The sequence below is a fragment of the Oxyura jamaicensis genome, chromosome 18 (assembly GCF_011077185.1).
Source record: "Oxyura jamaicensis isolate SHBP4307 breed ruddy duck chromosome 18, BPBGC_Ojam_1.0, whole genome shotgun sequence".
In the NCBI taxonomy this organism is placed as follows: Eukaryota; Metazoa; Chordata; class Aves; order Anseriformes; family Anatidae; genus Oxyura; species Oxyura jamaicensis.
In genome coordinates this window covers 4139772-4155723 of record NC_048910.1, presented here as the reverse complement: position 1 = coordinate 4155723, position 15952 = coordinate 4139772, and the positions used below count along the sequence as shown (strand labels likewise).

Here is a 15952-nt window from a genome sequence, read left to right as displayed (position 1 = left end):
CAAAGGACAGCTGCATGCTGCTGCCTGCCCACAGGTACAAAGACGAGCAGTCATTTGGGGTTGGCACCAGGGCATCCTTACACCCACAGACATCAAGAGAACAGCTGACATTACACTTTTGGAGGTTGCCAACAACCAACTCACGGTTGCATAGAAATGAGGAAATTAATATCTTAGTGCTTGCAGTCTGTGGCCTCAGCTTCACCCAAAAAGGAGGCTGGCTGTGACAAGCTGGCAGGGCTTTTAAAGAGACCGGTCCTCCAAAGGACAAAAACCTGTACAAATCCTGACCTTTGAGGAGGTGACCAGGTGATGAACAAGGTATCTTATAACCTTGAAAGACACAACAAACAAGGAATTTGATGAAGCTACAGGCCTGACCAAAGAGTCCACTGAGATAAAGGTTGATCATTTCACTGGACTTGGAGCCACCTCCTATGGCACACAGATTTGTAGCAAGCCTTTCTGCCAGTTCTACGCTGCTTTCTGTTCTTTAAAGTAAAATCCTACGACCACGTTTAATAACAATAGGAAAAATCAATGAGGTTTTATTTATTTTTACAGTACCATGTAGGAAATTAGCAGGACACAAATACAGTAGCTGCAAGGAGACATAAGCTAGAAAAGAACAAGGATTGGGTAAGCTGTAGGAAAACATAAAATATTTCACTAAGCGTTCTCAAGAAAAGCTCTGCTCCTGCTGAGAGCTGTGTGTCCCCTTTCCTTGCTTGCTCTGAAGTTTCCCACCTACCTTTGCAGCACTGTGAGCAGGGCTGGGTGAAGCCATTTGAGCAAGCACTGGTCATGCACCCATCAGTGGCCAAGGAGCAGCTGTTAATGGTCACCGTCCCCATCAGCTTTTCTGCTCCATGTCTGAGCTACAGTCTTGTGGGACCCACGGGGCAAGAACATGTCAGAAACAAGACCAGGAGGGCAGGACGGCCAGGACAGCAAGCCTAACGGGACAATTAAATCCTCCCTCCAGCCCTTGGATGGTGCTTGAGGAGCAGCATTAATTCACACGTCAGCCAGCAGCAGCTCTGTCATTTTGCTCCACTTGTCTGGGTGTAAATGTCATGGAAAACCAGCAGGTGAGAAACAACACAGAGCTCCCCCAAAAGCCAGGTTTAGCTGTGCTGCTGCCTCTTATCCTGCAGAAAATATGGCTAATGGAGGAACTGAGATGCTAGGCAGGTCTAACTGGAAGCAATGAGAAAATTAGAGCTGCCCAAGCAAGTAGTGCTGCTGGGCATGTTCTGATAATGCAGTGAAAGAAAAATAATAATAATAATAAAAAAATACTCCATCCCCTACTGCATTCCTCCACCCTGCTGGATTAAGGTTTCTTAGCCTAGGAAGGGAATTACTCAGTAGGATGTGCCAAGATTCACAGAGCCAGAGACGAGTTCCAGACAGCAGAGCTTTCCAAGTTCTGTGTTTTGGAGATAGGAGGGTGGCTGCAATCACTCCTTTCCCCGTGGAAGTTTCTCAGCGCAGTGAGAGTCCCAGGTGTGGGTGCTGCCAGCTCCTTTGGGACAGGGAGTGGTGCACAGCGCGATACAGGACAGAGGTGACAGCACACAGCACCCACGGAGCTGCTCTCCTCTGCAGCCATTTGGTTCTTCAGAGCAAGAATTAATCACTGAAGTGATCTGCAATGAGGAAAGGCACTGAAGCACCAGAGCCCCATGGCTGCCTGTGGAGCTGAGGATTTCACATCCCCTGAGCAAGCTCCTGCTCACATCAAGCTGGCCCCGGCTGCCTGGGAGCTGGGAAGTGCTTGACACTGATTGAGACAAGTTTGTTATCTGGGATACGACAGAAGTATGGGACAGGGCAGACACTGCTTTTGTAAATACAATTAACCTTGCTTCAGAAAAGGAAACACCTCTGTGTCCTTTCCCAAGAAGGGGTCAGAGAGGCAGCTCAGGGTTCACACACCCCCATTTCCCACCCTGATTCTTCAGTCTGAAGAGGCGAGGGCTGGCTTTGCAGTAATCCTCCTCTCCTGTCCATGCATCTGAATAAACTATGGGAGTGGAAGACAGGAAATCCAAGCAGCCTTGCCTGCACCCAGCCAGCCCTCATAGCATGAGAAACTCAGGGTGGGGGCAACACAAAATCAAGGCAGAAGGTCATCTTCCTTTTCCATCCCATTAGAGCCATAAACTCCAATCCCAGCAGATGGTCCCAAAGCTAAAATACCTAGAAGGAATAGGCAAGGAGAGCCAGCACCCCTGAGATCTGATCATGGACTTTTTGTAGAGGACCATGATGTACTGTACGAAAACAGAAATTATGTGATTCTATGAAACTCCAGGATTTGCTGCTGTCAGGACTGATGCGAAAGACTATCGACTCCCATTTTGAAAAGCTACTGATAAAAAGATTGTGGAAATTGATTTCTAAACTGCTTGCTGCAAGGCAGAGGTGACATACTGCCAACAAATCACTTCATGGCACACAGAGGACTGTCCTCTAGTACTGTCATCTGCAGCAACAGCCAAGAAAAGCCTATAAGGCCCCAGGGTTGCCATGGAAGGAGCTGGTAGCAGCTCACCTGGTGTGAATGACCACAGCTGTGCAAACCTCCAGAAAGAAGAGCCTCTGCTCCCCAGCGCAGCTGCAATTTTGCAAGTGTTGACACAAAGCAGAGCCAGAGACAGGAGGTGCATTTGGGTGAGCTGAGCAGCCCAGAGAGCTTGAACCTTTGGCCAAGACAACAATTCTTCTTAGACTGCTATTCTAAGCAACAGCAGTGTCCAGGAAGAATTAACTGCCTAAAAACTGGAAATACAGAGGAAATTGGTTTTAATCCTATTTTCTTCCTTCTCTCCCTGCTGGTAGGAGCCTGCGTGGCAGACTTTTGTAACCTCTCCACATTCCCTGGGATGGGGAGTCTGCCAAGACACCTTTCCTATAGGAGCCAGCCAAACCTTTGCTTGATCACAGGCTCATCCATGCTTCAAAGTGAAAAAGCAGCTGGGCAGAGCACAGCCCAAAGCAGAGCAGCAGGAAGAGAGCACATCAAGCCACTGTCTCAAAACCCAGAGCAGAGACTGGGACAGAAGCACCCAGAATTGGGGAGCCAGCTGCAGGAGTGAGACCCTTGCAGCTTTCTGCTTTACTGAGACAAGCAACCCTGCAGAATTTCATGCCACACTCAAGATTGGCTACGGGAACTGGGAAAGAGCGTTCATATTGGGAAGAGGGAGAACTGCAAATCTTAATGTGTGACCAGGGAACTGGACTGCTGTTACCACTGCTGTAGAAAGGCTCTGACCACAAGCTACAGCTGTTTTAATCCCATCGGTGTCCTCCAGCAGAGCCGGATGGGGCGCCTCCAGGTGTTTCAGTTCCTTCCCTACACTTCAGCTCCAGCCTTTCAAGCACGAGCAGTCAGGCTCCATGCACAGGGAAAAGAGGAAAGCGGTACTTGATAGCATCTGTATTTTGTCTACACACTTAAAATAGGATAAAAGCTATTAAATAAACCACTTTGGCTTTATGGGAGGACTCTCTTGGTTAGACCTAATACTGAAAAAACCATCAGATTTGCAAATACAATTCGTACTGGGAAGCATGAGGCAGAACCTGGTGCTGAGCAAAGTTAAAATATCCTGGCACCACACAGGAAGAGTGTGTTTTGTTTTTCTCTTGTAGATTCTCATTTTCTTCAAATCAGGGAAATGCTTACACACACAGTTAAAACTGGAGAGAAGAGCAAGGACACAAACTAACATATCTTCTTCCTGGTTTCAATTCCTTTCTTGAGGTGGGGGGAAACAATGATCTTCTTCATAGAAATATGAAATTACTTTCTACTCCAAACTGAAACAGAAAGCTAGACTGCTGAGATTTCACATGAACTGGAAAATGAGAAATTAAGAAGTTCTTGGTAAGAATGACTGAAATGGAAATTTTATTTTCAATAGAAATCATAATGCTCAGCTAAATCTAAGTAGTCTTTCTTGCTCAGATAAAGCAAAAGGAAGAAAAGCTTTAAAAAAAAAAAAAAGTGTTGATGAATGTTTACCACAGAAGATATTAGCAGAACCACATTTTTCAGGAAGAAAAGCCTTTTCTCTGACATCTCCTATCTGTTTTATTAAAGGAGCTTTGGAGATGCCTGAGATTTTGGAGGAGGCGTACAAGTTGATTAACTTGGCAGGAGCACTGCAAGGTGCAAGTCTCAGAGCTAGAAATCACCACATGAAGAGGACAATCACGTCATCTTTACATCATCTGTAGGTAGGAAATGTGGCAAGAAAAGGAGCACGAGATGTGTAGGGACTGCTCTGCTTAAGGGATTGAGGTGTAACTACAAGCAGGATTTCAGACTGGGAGGTAATATCAATAGCATGGTAGTTATGGGTTGATAAGTCAATACCAATGGGACTGATCCCTATTTATTTTTCCAAGTTAAAGTCTTACTAGTTACAGCTTCTGGACTGAGTGTTACTTCATACCCAGAAGTAACACAGCAGAGCTCTCTGCAAAGAATTAGTCTGTGGTTATGCAGTTATTCCATGTGCACACAGCTGAGACGTGGGCTCATTAATGTGAGCAGCACATTACAGGAGATGTTAGAACTGCCCAGCCACAGGAGAATTGGGGCAGATTACACTGCCCATGGCTGGGAGCCTGCACTGATGAGAGTGAGCATCTGGTGGCTGTACCCAGCTGGGCAGCTGAACTCCACCTGACTGCTCTCTCACTCCCCCTCCTCAAAGTGAAAGGGAGAAAAAAAATACAGTAGAAAGGACTCAAGGGTTGAGATAAGGACAGGGAGATCACTCAGAAATTATCATGGGCAAAACAAACTCAGTAAATTAATGTAATTTATTGCCTATAACTAATAGATTAGAGCAGTGAGAAACTAAAATTAAACCAAAGATACCTTCCCCCATCCACTTTCTTCCACCTCCTCCCCCCAGGCAGCACACCACTCCTTCTCGGTCACTCTCTGCCCCTGCTCCACGTGGGGTCTCTCCCAAACTGATCCTGCAGGGGCTGCCCACAGGCAGCAGCTCTGCAACTGCCTCAGCATGGCTCCGTACCATGGGGTCCATCCGTCAGGAGCAAACTGCTACAGCCCGGATCCCCCATGGGCAGTGGCTCCCCACAGACCCCCTCCTGTGTGGGCTCCTCTCCATGTTCTGCAGCTCCAGCTTGGGGCCTGCTCCTGTGGGGGCTCTCCATGGGCCGCAGCCTCCTCCAGGCCACATCCACCTGCTCCACTGGGGGCTCCTCCACGGGCTGCAGCGTGGAGATCTGCTCCATGTGGGACCCATGGGTGCAGGGGGACAGCCTGCTCCACCAGGGGCCTCTCCACAGGCTGCAGGGGAACTGCTGCTGCCTGCCTGGAGCACCTCCTGCCCTCCTGCTGCACTGATCCTAGGGGCTGCAGGGCTGGTTCTCACTTCTCTCTGCCAGCTGCTGTTATGCAGCAGGTTTTTTTTCTCCCCTTCCTTAAATCTGCTCTCACAAAGGCACAACCAATGTCGTTCATGGCCCAGCTCTGGCCAGCAGCAGGTCCCTTTTGGAGCTGTCTGGAGCTGGCTCTGATCCGACATGGGGCAGCTGCTGGGCTATGCTCAGGAGCCACCCCACAGTCCCTGCTACCAAAACCTTGCCACATAAAACCAACACAGCATCAAAGTGGAACACAACTGAACTACAGGTCAAAGAGTTCAAACATCTCCAGAACTACAGTGCACAAGCTGTTGGTGCCAAGGCATCACGTTGCCCAGCTCAGCTACTCCCCCCCCCCCCGCCCCCCTTGGGCTGCCTGGCAATCATGGCAGCACTGCTCTTCTGGGAAAGGCCCAGCCTGCTCCAGTCTGCTTCAAAGCTATTTCATCACTCCACAGATCGAATGCAACAGTTCCTCACCCTGGGAGACTGCTCCCAGAGGTTCCTTTTCTTTTACAAACCACAAGAATGGAGGAGGCGTTCTCATTTGTTCCCTTAAGAGCTCCTGGTCCCTCCCTGCTGGATGCTATCTCCAAAAATTACTGCAACACTGCACACAAGCCTGCATGGGGATGGACAGTGTGTCCATAATGCTTTTAGGACTGGAGCTTGGCATGGATTTGTCCTGAGCTCCATCCTAAGCAGGGACATTTCTGTAACAAAGCAGCACGAAGTTCCCCTTCCACCTGCCATCAGGCACAGCCTGGGACAGACACGCTATCTGAGGTAATTGGTTCCAACACCCGCTTCCTCCTCCCCAGCCCTCAGACCAGGAGCACACCGTAGGTGTGCACATATGAAACCCTAGCTCCAGGCTCAAAGATCCCCACAGACCAAACCTGGGTACATCTGGCACATGCTCAGCTGTGCAAGCAGACCCATTTCAAGGTTTCAACAAAGCCTGGAGGGGTTTTAAAAGCATTTAGAGAAGAATCTAGACGTTCAAGCAGCTCTCTGAACTGGGGCAATCTGAAGTTTCATCCTCCATATTTTCACCTTCCCCTCTCAGTCCCCTCTGTGACTTCACTGTTCCTCCGCGCTGACATATTTTACCACGCTCTCCTACAAGCCACCAGGCCCTACTTGCCAGCTGCCAAGGGCCCAGGTTCTTGCTGGTGCTAAAGGTGCCACAGACACAGGGACTGCCAGGTTGGCACAGGGTTGGGAAGAGCAGTTCCTGGAAAGGGTAAATCTCTAAGCAGCCCACAACAAGTAAAGAAAGCTCTTCAAAGGTGCACACACAGGGGAAGTTCTGGAGAGTCAGAAGCCACCTGTGCTGCCCAGTTACTGGACTCCCACCCATATTAGTGCACTTAGGATTTTACTCACATGAACATGGATGCAGATAGGAAGGAAGCAGTGAGAGAGATGCAATGAAGTCTGGCATGAAGCAAACATTGTGCAAGATGACAGATAAACAGGTGAGTTAGAACCTAGCATGTGGCAGAGGAACAAGCAATGCAGATGGATGCATTTGAGAAACACTCCATCTGCCAGGTGTGGGCACATGCCAGCGGAAATCACAGCAAAACTTGTCTGATGCTCTGACAAGAAGCTTTGCCAGGAAATGCTGACCGATGAGAGCTAGAACATTTTTGGAGTATGTGCTATGAGCTTTGAGACAGCTGGGAGCTCCGGTCAGAACAGCAGAGCACCCCTTTCCTCCTATCCCTTGTACGTTCCAAAATCTTGAAAGCTCTTCTGGATGGGAAAGTTCAGCATTGTTCAGCTGTGAATCACAGCTTCTGGGAACAGCCAGCACTGCTCTTGGGAAATGCTCCAGAAGCAGGTCTCTCTCTCTCATTTTTGTATATATATATTTATTTTATTTTTTACAATTTTTCTTGTTCTCTTGGCTTCAGCAAAGATATTCTCATAGAACGTTCTTGTGGGAAAGAGGCACAAGCGTTCATACATCTGTTCCAGCCCCATCATGCTGGGATTTGGGGTTGAGTATCAGCTCTAGTTCAGGCAGGGGGGAAGTTTCCACCAGGCCCTTTTGCCCACTCTACTTGGTAATTAAGTGCAGCTGAACAAGTTTTAGGGTTCCCTACCATGGATCTTCAGCAAAGCCTGAGAAGGGGCAGCACCACTGGCTGTTATGCAGTGTCTGCTTAGAGACTATCAGATAGGAAACCCACACAACCATCTGTAGCAAAAGCCATGGGAGCCTTCCTGGTCTTAGCATCTTCCAGATGTGAAAGAAGCAGAGTTTGCTCCTCCGTGGGTTTGCTGTTGTATTGAGGGCATGAACGGCATGCCAGACATCGAAAATTTTCTGCCCAGCTTTGAATCCCAGTTCTTAGTCCCTCCTGACAAAAGCCTACATTATGAGCTGCTTTATCAGCCTGAGCCACAGCAGCAGGAGATGGAGAGCTACGCTTTACATGAGATATATAAAAGAAAAGAGCCACTGAGTCAACTTTATCTTATGCCAGGAAGAAGGGAATGAGAAAGTACTACATGTGCAAATATTGCAAAAGCAAAATATTGAAGGCAAAAGGAGGATTCAACAGTGGAAAGGAGAGCTATAGTGCTTTAGGATTATATAGGCTGCACGTGCCCCAACGCAGTCGCCTGGAAACAGGAAGGGACTACACACACAAAATAAAATAAAATGCTTCTTTGTGCAAAACTGGAGAAAGTCTTGTGAGGAAACAGGGAACTTCCCAACACAGAGGCAAAGAAGATGAGATTCTCCACCCAGCTGGAGGCTGCTCAGTGTGAGATGGGGCAGGTACACTGCCCCAGTGGGACACTGGGCACTCTCAGCTACAAAGGAACAGCTCAGGCTCTACTGCTGAGACATCAGAAGCTGCTGAGGCCATTTTGCTCCATTCCTCTGCACTCCAGTGGCACTCCTACCTTCCCCCTTGCATCCTGGAGCTGCCCCTTGTAACCAAACCACCAGGAGGCACACGCACACAGCAAGAAAACATGCACTTCCAAGGGCATCCTGACTCATAGAAAAGCAGCTAGTGGGTAGGTACCACATGCACATGGGGAGAAAGCAACATACCTTCCAGATAGCTCAAGAATCATTCCCAGTTTTCATGTACTATAAGGGTAAGACTCCTCTGTGGCTTCTGCCACCCCCCAGCCCAATTGCCACAGGATGCAAGCATAAAAAACAGCAAGACCCCTCTTCAGGAATAAGAAAACTTACAGTTGCAGCATGCTCACGCTCCTCTTTCACAATTCCTGTCACTTATTAGCCCTCCGGGGCTTCAGCAGCTTCCCACAGCCACCCCCAAGCCTGGGACAGCTCAACCAAACCACGTACCACTTCTTCATGGTTCAGCCCCTAATTACAGCTGGAGCAGATACACTACAGCCACCTCTCACCACAGCTGACGGGCATCAGCCACTCACTTAAACACAGGCAATTTGCATTAACAGCCTCCGTAGGGATTTATTTTCCAGGATCACAGATACAAAATTTGCAGAAAATGTTTCTGAGAAGAATGTGTAAAGGCATGGAAGCAATGAGATTTACAAGATTTATGATCACAGAAAGTAGACAAAGAGCTGTAAAACAGGCAGCCTGGAACAGGGAGAACTCCGGGCACAACATGTTCTAGCAGGAAAGAGTATTTTTGTTACAGTGCAAAAATTATTATAATTTTTCTTCCCGCTTATTGTTCATTTTCTTTCTAAGCTGCCCCCTCCCTGGTAACTCTGGTTATGTATTAACAGTTGCAGATGTCAAAGAGCACTCTCTGCTACATTTAGCAGCCCCTTTACCCCTCCAAAAAGGACCTGGGATCATGTCACAGAATTGATTTTACACAACTGCAACATAGCAGTAATTAAGGATTTATTATATACTTTTATGATAAATCACAAGATTAAATTATATGATCTTTAACAGCATTTAATCAGTGTTTAAGTATTAGTCAATTAACACAATGATTTTAAAGAGTTTACTACAATACAAACTGTGACTTAATTACAGAGAGGCAAGGTTCACCCAAGACTTACTGTGGACAATGGGGGGGGGGGGGGGGGTAAAAATTCAGTTGGGCACTTCTAAGATCCCCTTTAAGGTGAGTTTCTCACCCCTCTCCCTTATTGGCATTTATCTGCAGATGACTTGTTCCTTGAGGAGTCAGCCACAATAGATGCTTCCTTCCCGGAGTGCCCTGAGAGGTGTCCCAGCCCAGGGGGGGCATCAGGGGCGCAGCCCTCTCCTATCACCCAGAGAGCTCAAACAGTTCTTGCTTGGGATTGCTCTTTGTAGGATCATGAGATAATTTACTTTATTCAGCAGTTTTTCAGGATTCAGGTCCCTTTCACTTTGTGTTTCAGGTTGTGCAACCCCCTGCCCCACAGCACTTTGTGCTTTTGCCAATTAGTTACATCACACATTTATGGCTGGGGGGGCTGATTGTCCCGTGCCTGTTTTGCACAAATAACAGGGGAGCGATGCAGTGTCAGGCTGCACCACACTCTGTAAAGACCAGAGGAAAGAGGCTGTGACAGATTTTCCTTGAATCACAGATAACAAAGGGATGATGCCATGCCATTTTATTAGATAAAATGATTGACTCATAGTCAAACTCAGATCCTTTATCATGTTCCTGGACTTCAGTGTGATTCATCACTTTGCTGTGAGGGATTTCATGGCATTGAGCGTCTGCCTGGCACTCCATTATTAACGAGCTGTCCAGTTCAAGGAACGATCACATCAAGGCATGCTGTGGCTCATAAACCTGAGCAAGACTTATGGCAAGCGCAGGCATAGAGCGCACCCACCACAGGCCAGCAGCTCAGACTTGGCATTTCCAAATGAACTTGTAAGAGCAACATCGCCACCCACAAGTAGTTCCTCGCATGTCGTGCTGCTTAAAACACAGTTTTCTTTCTACATAGTGAGTTAAATGGCAGACAATCAGCGAAGCAAAATAAATACACCTAACTATGACCTCCCTTCCTGTCTGAGCTTACTTCAGGGATGCCAGATTTCAGACTGTGCTCACCAAAAAGCTATAAAAGCCATAAAGAAATGTGAGGATAAAAGAGCTTCAGCATTAACTGTGGCATGCAACTTCTTGCTTAAAACTCTCTATAACTCTGTGCACTTGATGACTAGAAAGTGCCTGATGTGACACTGATTTTCCAAAAAGGTCCCGGTGAAGATCAGGAAAACTACAGAGCAGTAAGTGGGACAAATTAGGAGAAACTGGATTAAAAAGTAGAGTGAACAGGCACACGGATAAACATGAGATACTGGGGAAGAGCATTTCACAAGAGAATCTCTGCCTCAAATTGGAGCTCGCTGAAGGAGTCTGTGAAGAAGCTGAAAAGGGAAATATAGTTATGGTTGGATTAACAAAAAGCATTCAACCAGGTCCTTCAACAACTAGTCTTTCATGAGACAAGAGCAAAGGTTGTCATGCAAGTAATTGGTTAAGATAAGAAACAAAATGCAGGAGCAGTAAAGGAGTAAATGTTCTGTTTTCAGAGCAGGCAGTCACCATGGTGTCCAGCCTTCCTGTCCCTACGTGAACAACCTGGAATAAGGAAGGAAGAGGAAAACAACGAAGCTTGCTGATGTTGTGAAATTATTCTGGATAGTAAAGGTGAAGTCCAACTGAAAAAATAAAGTTGGTTGCTTCTTGATCCCAATAATACCTTAAATCCACAGCTAGGTTTGAGTAACAGGGCTCCACCTGCAAATTCTCCTCTGTGCTTACAGAGACCAGCATGACCCCATGATGCTCAAGGCAGGCCCCGAGAGGAGCTGGTGGAGCTGCACAGGGAGCAGAACAGGAGCAGGAAAGAGAAGTGGCAGCTGGGGACAACAAACATCTCTTAACCAAGCAGAGCAGCCCAAGGCTGCAGCCGTGCCAGACATGGCCATGGCCAGCAGCCCTTGCCCTGCAGCTGCCCCCTTCCATAAAAGCACCCGTTTGCTGTATCACAAATCTAGGGAAATGAAAATGAATAGGACACTTTTTTTTTTTTTTTTTTGGCGGACCTGGAATTGCTTCTGACGTGCTGGTCGGGTCTCCACATCCTTGTTTTTCCTTTCCTTTCAGTCTGGCAGTGTGTTCCTGTGCTGTCAGGAGAAGGCAGGAGGAATGTCTTCAGTCCTTTCAAATATGCTGTTTTTCCTTATCACTGTATTTCACCCATCAGCTATAGGAGATCTGATGGCATCTTGGAATGTCATTGTCCCCAAATCCTCCAGCATTCATTTATAACAGTTTCTTAGGAGCATATAAAATCCCTGCATGTAAAATTGCTTAATTTCTACAGAGACTGATTCCTCAGTGCATTGCTTATGGAATGCATGTGTGTAAAATAATAATAATAATAATGAAGAAATCAAATGAGATACAGAAAAGTTCTTCACCGTGAACAACTGGGATTCATGGTGAAAATATATATATATATGAATAAGAATATTAGAGGGAATAAAAAACAGAGGAAAGACTATCTAAAAGTTACTAAAGCATTACAGTGCCTGGACATCCACCAGTTAATAGTGAGTATCTCCCAGAGTCAGCAAAATCCCTTTCTACCCATCAGATTGGATCGAAAGAGCACACGGGAAAGGGAGGTACAGGGGCACCTCTGCTGCCTCACTCGGCAGGGTCCCTGGAAGGGTGTCAAGGCGAGAGCAGCCTCCTTTCAGACACCATAAATAACCAGCCGGGCATTCCAGACAGAGCAAACAACCTGTAAAACTGGGAGAATTTCAGTATTTCAACAAACAGTTAGGAAAGGTTTACTTTTCATGAAAATCTTACAAACTGGGGGAGAATTTTAACTCGAAACTCAATCAACTCAGAGCAAACATTGCCCACGCCAGTACAGGCTCTCTTGTTTAGAAAAGAGAAACGAGCACGGTGGTGGTCATGCAGGAGAAGCAAGACCCTAAGACGAGGGACCAGGCTCAGCCAAGGAGAGTATGAATTGCTCAGGTGAGACACAAATGCCATTAGTTTCCTCTTATCATCAAGACATGGGCTTTAGTTCCCTAAAAACGTTACCCTTATATAATTCATAACGATGTAATTAATTTGAGGCAATTAAAGCAGTCAAGCGAGTCCCTACACTGGGTGCACTGGGCACGGCAGAGCCAGCTGCAAGGAGCAGCTCACGAGAAGGGCTAGCAGTGGAAGATAAATGAGTTTGAAAGGGAATTGCTTCTCACTGCTGGCAGGAGCTCCCATCTGGCACAGGTAGAAAAGATCCTCCTCCCTTCTGCTGGAGCGAAATGTTGTCAGTTCCCATTGAATTCTGCGCACAACTGAGAAATTCAGGGCAATGCTGTGCTGCAAGGAGGCACGGCCAGATGTTGCAGCGGCACAAGGTCCTGGATCAACACCCAGGCAATGTCCCGAGAGGACTGGGACACAGCACAGGTCGCTGAAAGCCTCTTTGCAAAAGGTTTTGGGATACCTAATTGCACCGAGTCACGCACTACAAATGCAGGCTGGCAAAAGTAGCTGAAAGCCACTAAGACCCTTGAATATTTTGTTTGGAGTTAATGTTGGGGGTGTGTAAAGGCTCACAACAGCACTGGGCTGTGCACCAACCACTTATATTCATCATCCTGCACAGCAGGTGCCCAATTTCTCTCATTTGTGCAGGACTCAGATGACTTGCAAAGTGGAAACTGTTTAAATGCATCCTGCCAGCCCCAGCCCCAAAAGCCCATCTGTATTCCTGACTGTCAGTGTGCTGGCACAAAGAACGATTGTATTCAAAATAGGGCATGAAAACAGCACTGGCAACATGGGAAGAGATAAATTTTGGGTTAACAAGAAACCTAGGGCTTTGGGAGCTGGGCTTGGAACAGGGACCCAGGCAGGCACCGCGCTGCAGCCTGCAGTGCCCAGAGCCCTGAAGGTGCATGGGGAGCCCGGCTGCAGCCCCAAGCACACACGTCAGAAGCGATCTTCCCTCCTGCTCGCTCAGGGAGCAGCCTTCACAGTGAAACAGGAGCGGTTTTGAGCACAGCTGCAGTGAATACACATGTGAAATGAAGCAATTCCCTCCATTTGTACAAGTCGGGATGCTGCAGAGCAAGGCAGGATCTGAAACCTGAGGATAACACAGGGGACAGCACAGGGGCAGCTGTAACAGCTGCCCCCCAGTGCTGAAACCTAATCATGGCCAAAAATTGCATCCTACATCACCTTGAAGGGAACCAAGATGTGATGTGATCCGGGTTTTTGGTTTTATATATTTTTTTTGTTTTTATTTTTTTACCAAGGCAGGTAAAAAGGTTTTACCAAGGCAGGTTTGTGTACTCTGGCAGTTACAATCTGAGAAGCAAGGGACGCTGCTCCCTTGGACTCATCAATAAAACAGCTGTGGCTTTGACACCACTTCCAAAACCCGAGAAAACAACCCCCTTCAGCCACACACAGCCCCAAACGGCAGTGGCACGTTTTGGAGGTGGGTCCCCAGCCCATGGGGAACGCTCCGTCTTGAACATAAAGATTTTACAATGCCTCCAAATGTGCACCAAAAGGACAATTAAAATGTTCTGAAGCCACAAGGGCATTTTATGACAGAGCTTTGTGGTGACATTCACGCGGCGGCTTCGCAGTGGCTGCTGCCAGAAGCTTTCCCGTGATGCGGAGCAGCTGTGCTCAGCTCCTGCTGGGAAATCAGCAGAGTGAAAATAAAGGATGGGCAGCAGGGCCGCCCAAAGGATGCTGTGCCTGCACACAGAGGTGAGGCGAGGTGAGAGCCGTGAAGGAACACTGAGGAGGAGGAGGACAACCTCATCGTGCCAGTGGGTGCTGTCGGAGCAGCTCAGTGCAGCCGGGGCAGGATGCGCCCAGCACAGGCAGCATCTCCCCAGGCATGGGCTGCCACCACCTCGCTGCACCACAGTGGTGCAAATACTCAATAAATCGAGTTACGCACGACCGATGGGTCCCACAGGGGCAGAAGGCATTGCTCGGGCAGCAACCAGGCAGAATTTCCCTCACAGACCTCCACCTCAGCTCTGGATCTGTGTTGGGGGCTGTTCTCAGCTACCCCATCCCCACGTCCATCCTCAGGCCCCAGCACACTGGGTTTGCTCCGTTAATCAAAGCGTTACTTGGGACCAAACTGAGGCACAGAGAAGCATTTTAAAACATTAAATACACACTCTGTGAAACCCGGCACCTGCTCGGTGTCCCTTCTGCTTTCTGCTGGGGAATTAAACCCCTTTGTCACCATTAGAGCATTTCCAGGAGAATTTCCCTCTGGTATAAAAGGCCAATGACTAAATAAAAGCTGCATCCTTCTCACCAGAAGGATAACAAAGGAATGAATGCTGCGGCCCTCCTGGCCTCTGTGGCCAGCAACCACACAGCCATCCCAGCCCTGCTGGGACCACCTCTGCCACCCAGACCCCATCCTGGGGACACACCGGTCCCCACAGTGAGGGACTGACTCACTGGCATGGGGACACACATGCTGCCTGTTCCTCATCACAGGACGCAACCTGCAGAGGGCAAACCTCTCTGTCTAAAACTGGCACGAGCTTTGGGGTCTTTGAACTAACACCTGCCACTTCTGGCACTGCTTTTAGCTCAGGATCTTCTCTTTCCAGCAGCCTACCATCACTCACACCCACCTTGGCAATGACCTCTCAGCAGCACGAGAGGCCTGGAGCTCACCATACCTGGGCAGGTGCTGCACTGCCGGATTTCAATGAAAAGTGAGCCTTCATCAAATCATCTGGTCAGTGGGAGGCCCAGCCTGTCCTGCAGCCCTCTTGAACCACGGGGCTGTCCCCAGCAGCAGCACCACCACCGTGACCTTCAGCAGGGCACATCTCCATCTTCATGCTTCGCGGGGTGGCCTTTACCACCTGCCACCATCCCCGTTCCTTTGGGCCCTGCTCCCACGTGTGCAGCACGGCAAATGCCACCGCAGCAGCACACGCTCCGTGCAATGACATTTGCTATTTTTACACGCTGCCAGACAACCCTTCATGCAGCACCTTGCGTGTCTTGTGAGAGGTTTTTGAAAGCTCCAGGAGAAACGTTTGCTGCCAGCCACAGGCAGCCAGAGCTGAGAAAACACCCAGGATCAGCAACAGGAGCTTTTGCTGGAAGTGGTGCGAGCCTGACTTTTCCCACAAGCTTTCCGGCTTCACAAAGATTTTCCAGAGTCCTCTAATTCCTAGCCACGAGGAGGAGCCAGACTGAGAAATGTGGAATACTCCCCCAGGAGGGAACAGAGTGCTGGAGGGAAGGATGGGATGGCTGAGGACACTGAGCCAAACTGCAAAGCATTGGAGCAGTCAGCACAGCCACGCAGATGTGAACTGGGGGTGCTGTGCAAGATATGGGTAACAATGGGGAGAAACCTTTGTATTTAGCATAGGTTTTATCCCATGGAAGGGGCTTGGCTGAGCTTAGCTCAACTTCCCAAGGCTTTTCTGATTATGCCTTGGAAGATTTCCAGAAATCTAGTGCAGCTTTGGGTTTGTTTGTTAATCTTGAGTGCATTCAAATAA

At 48.2% G+C, this 15952-nt stretch overlaps 1 protein-coding gene across 2 annotated transcripts in view; it reads right to left on the bottom strand.

Annotated features, from left to right (window-relative positions):
• Positions 1-15952, bottom strand: part of LOC118175810 — a 142290-nt gene that overhangs the window by 52509 nt on the left and 73829 nt on the right. The window contains exon 1 of one of the 2 annotated variants that reach the window (XM_035342373.1): positions 8642-8768. The exons of the other annotated variant lie outside the window; for it this stretch is intronic. The gene's annotated coding sequence lies outside the window, so the exon portion shown is untranslated. Of the gene's footprint in view, positions 1-8641; positions 8769-15952 lie in introns of those variants that run through there. 2 annotated transcript variants of the gene reach the window in all.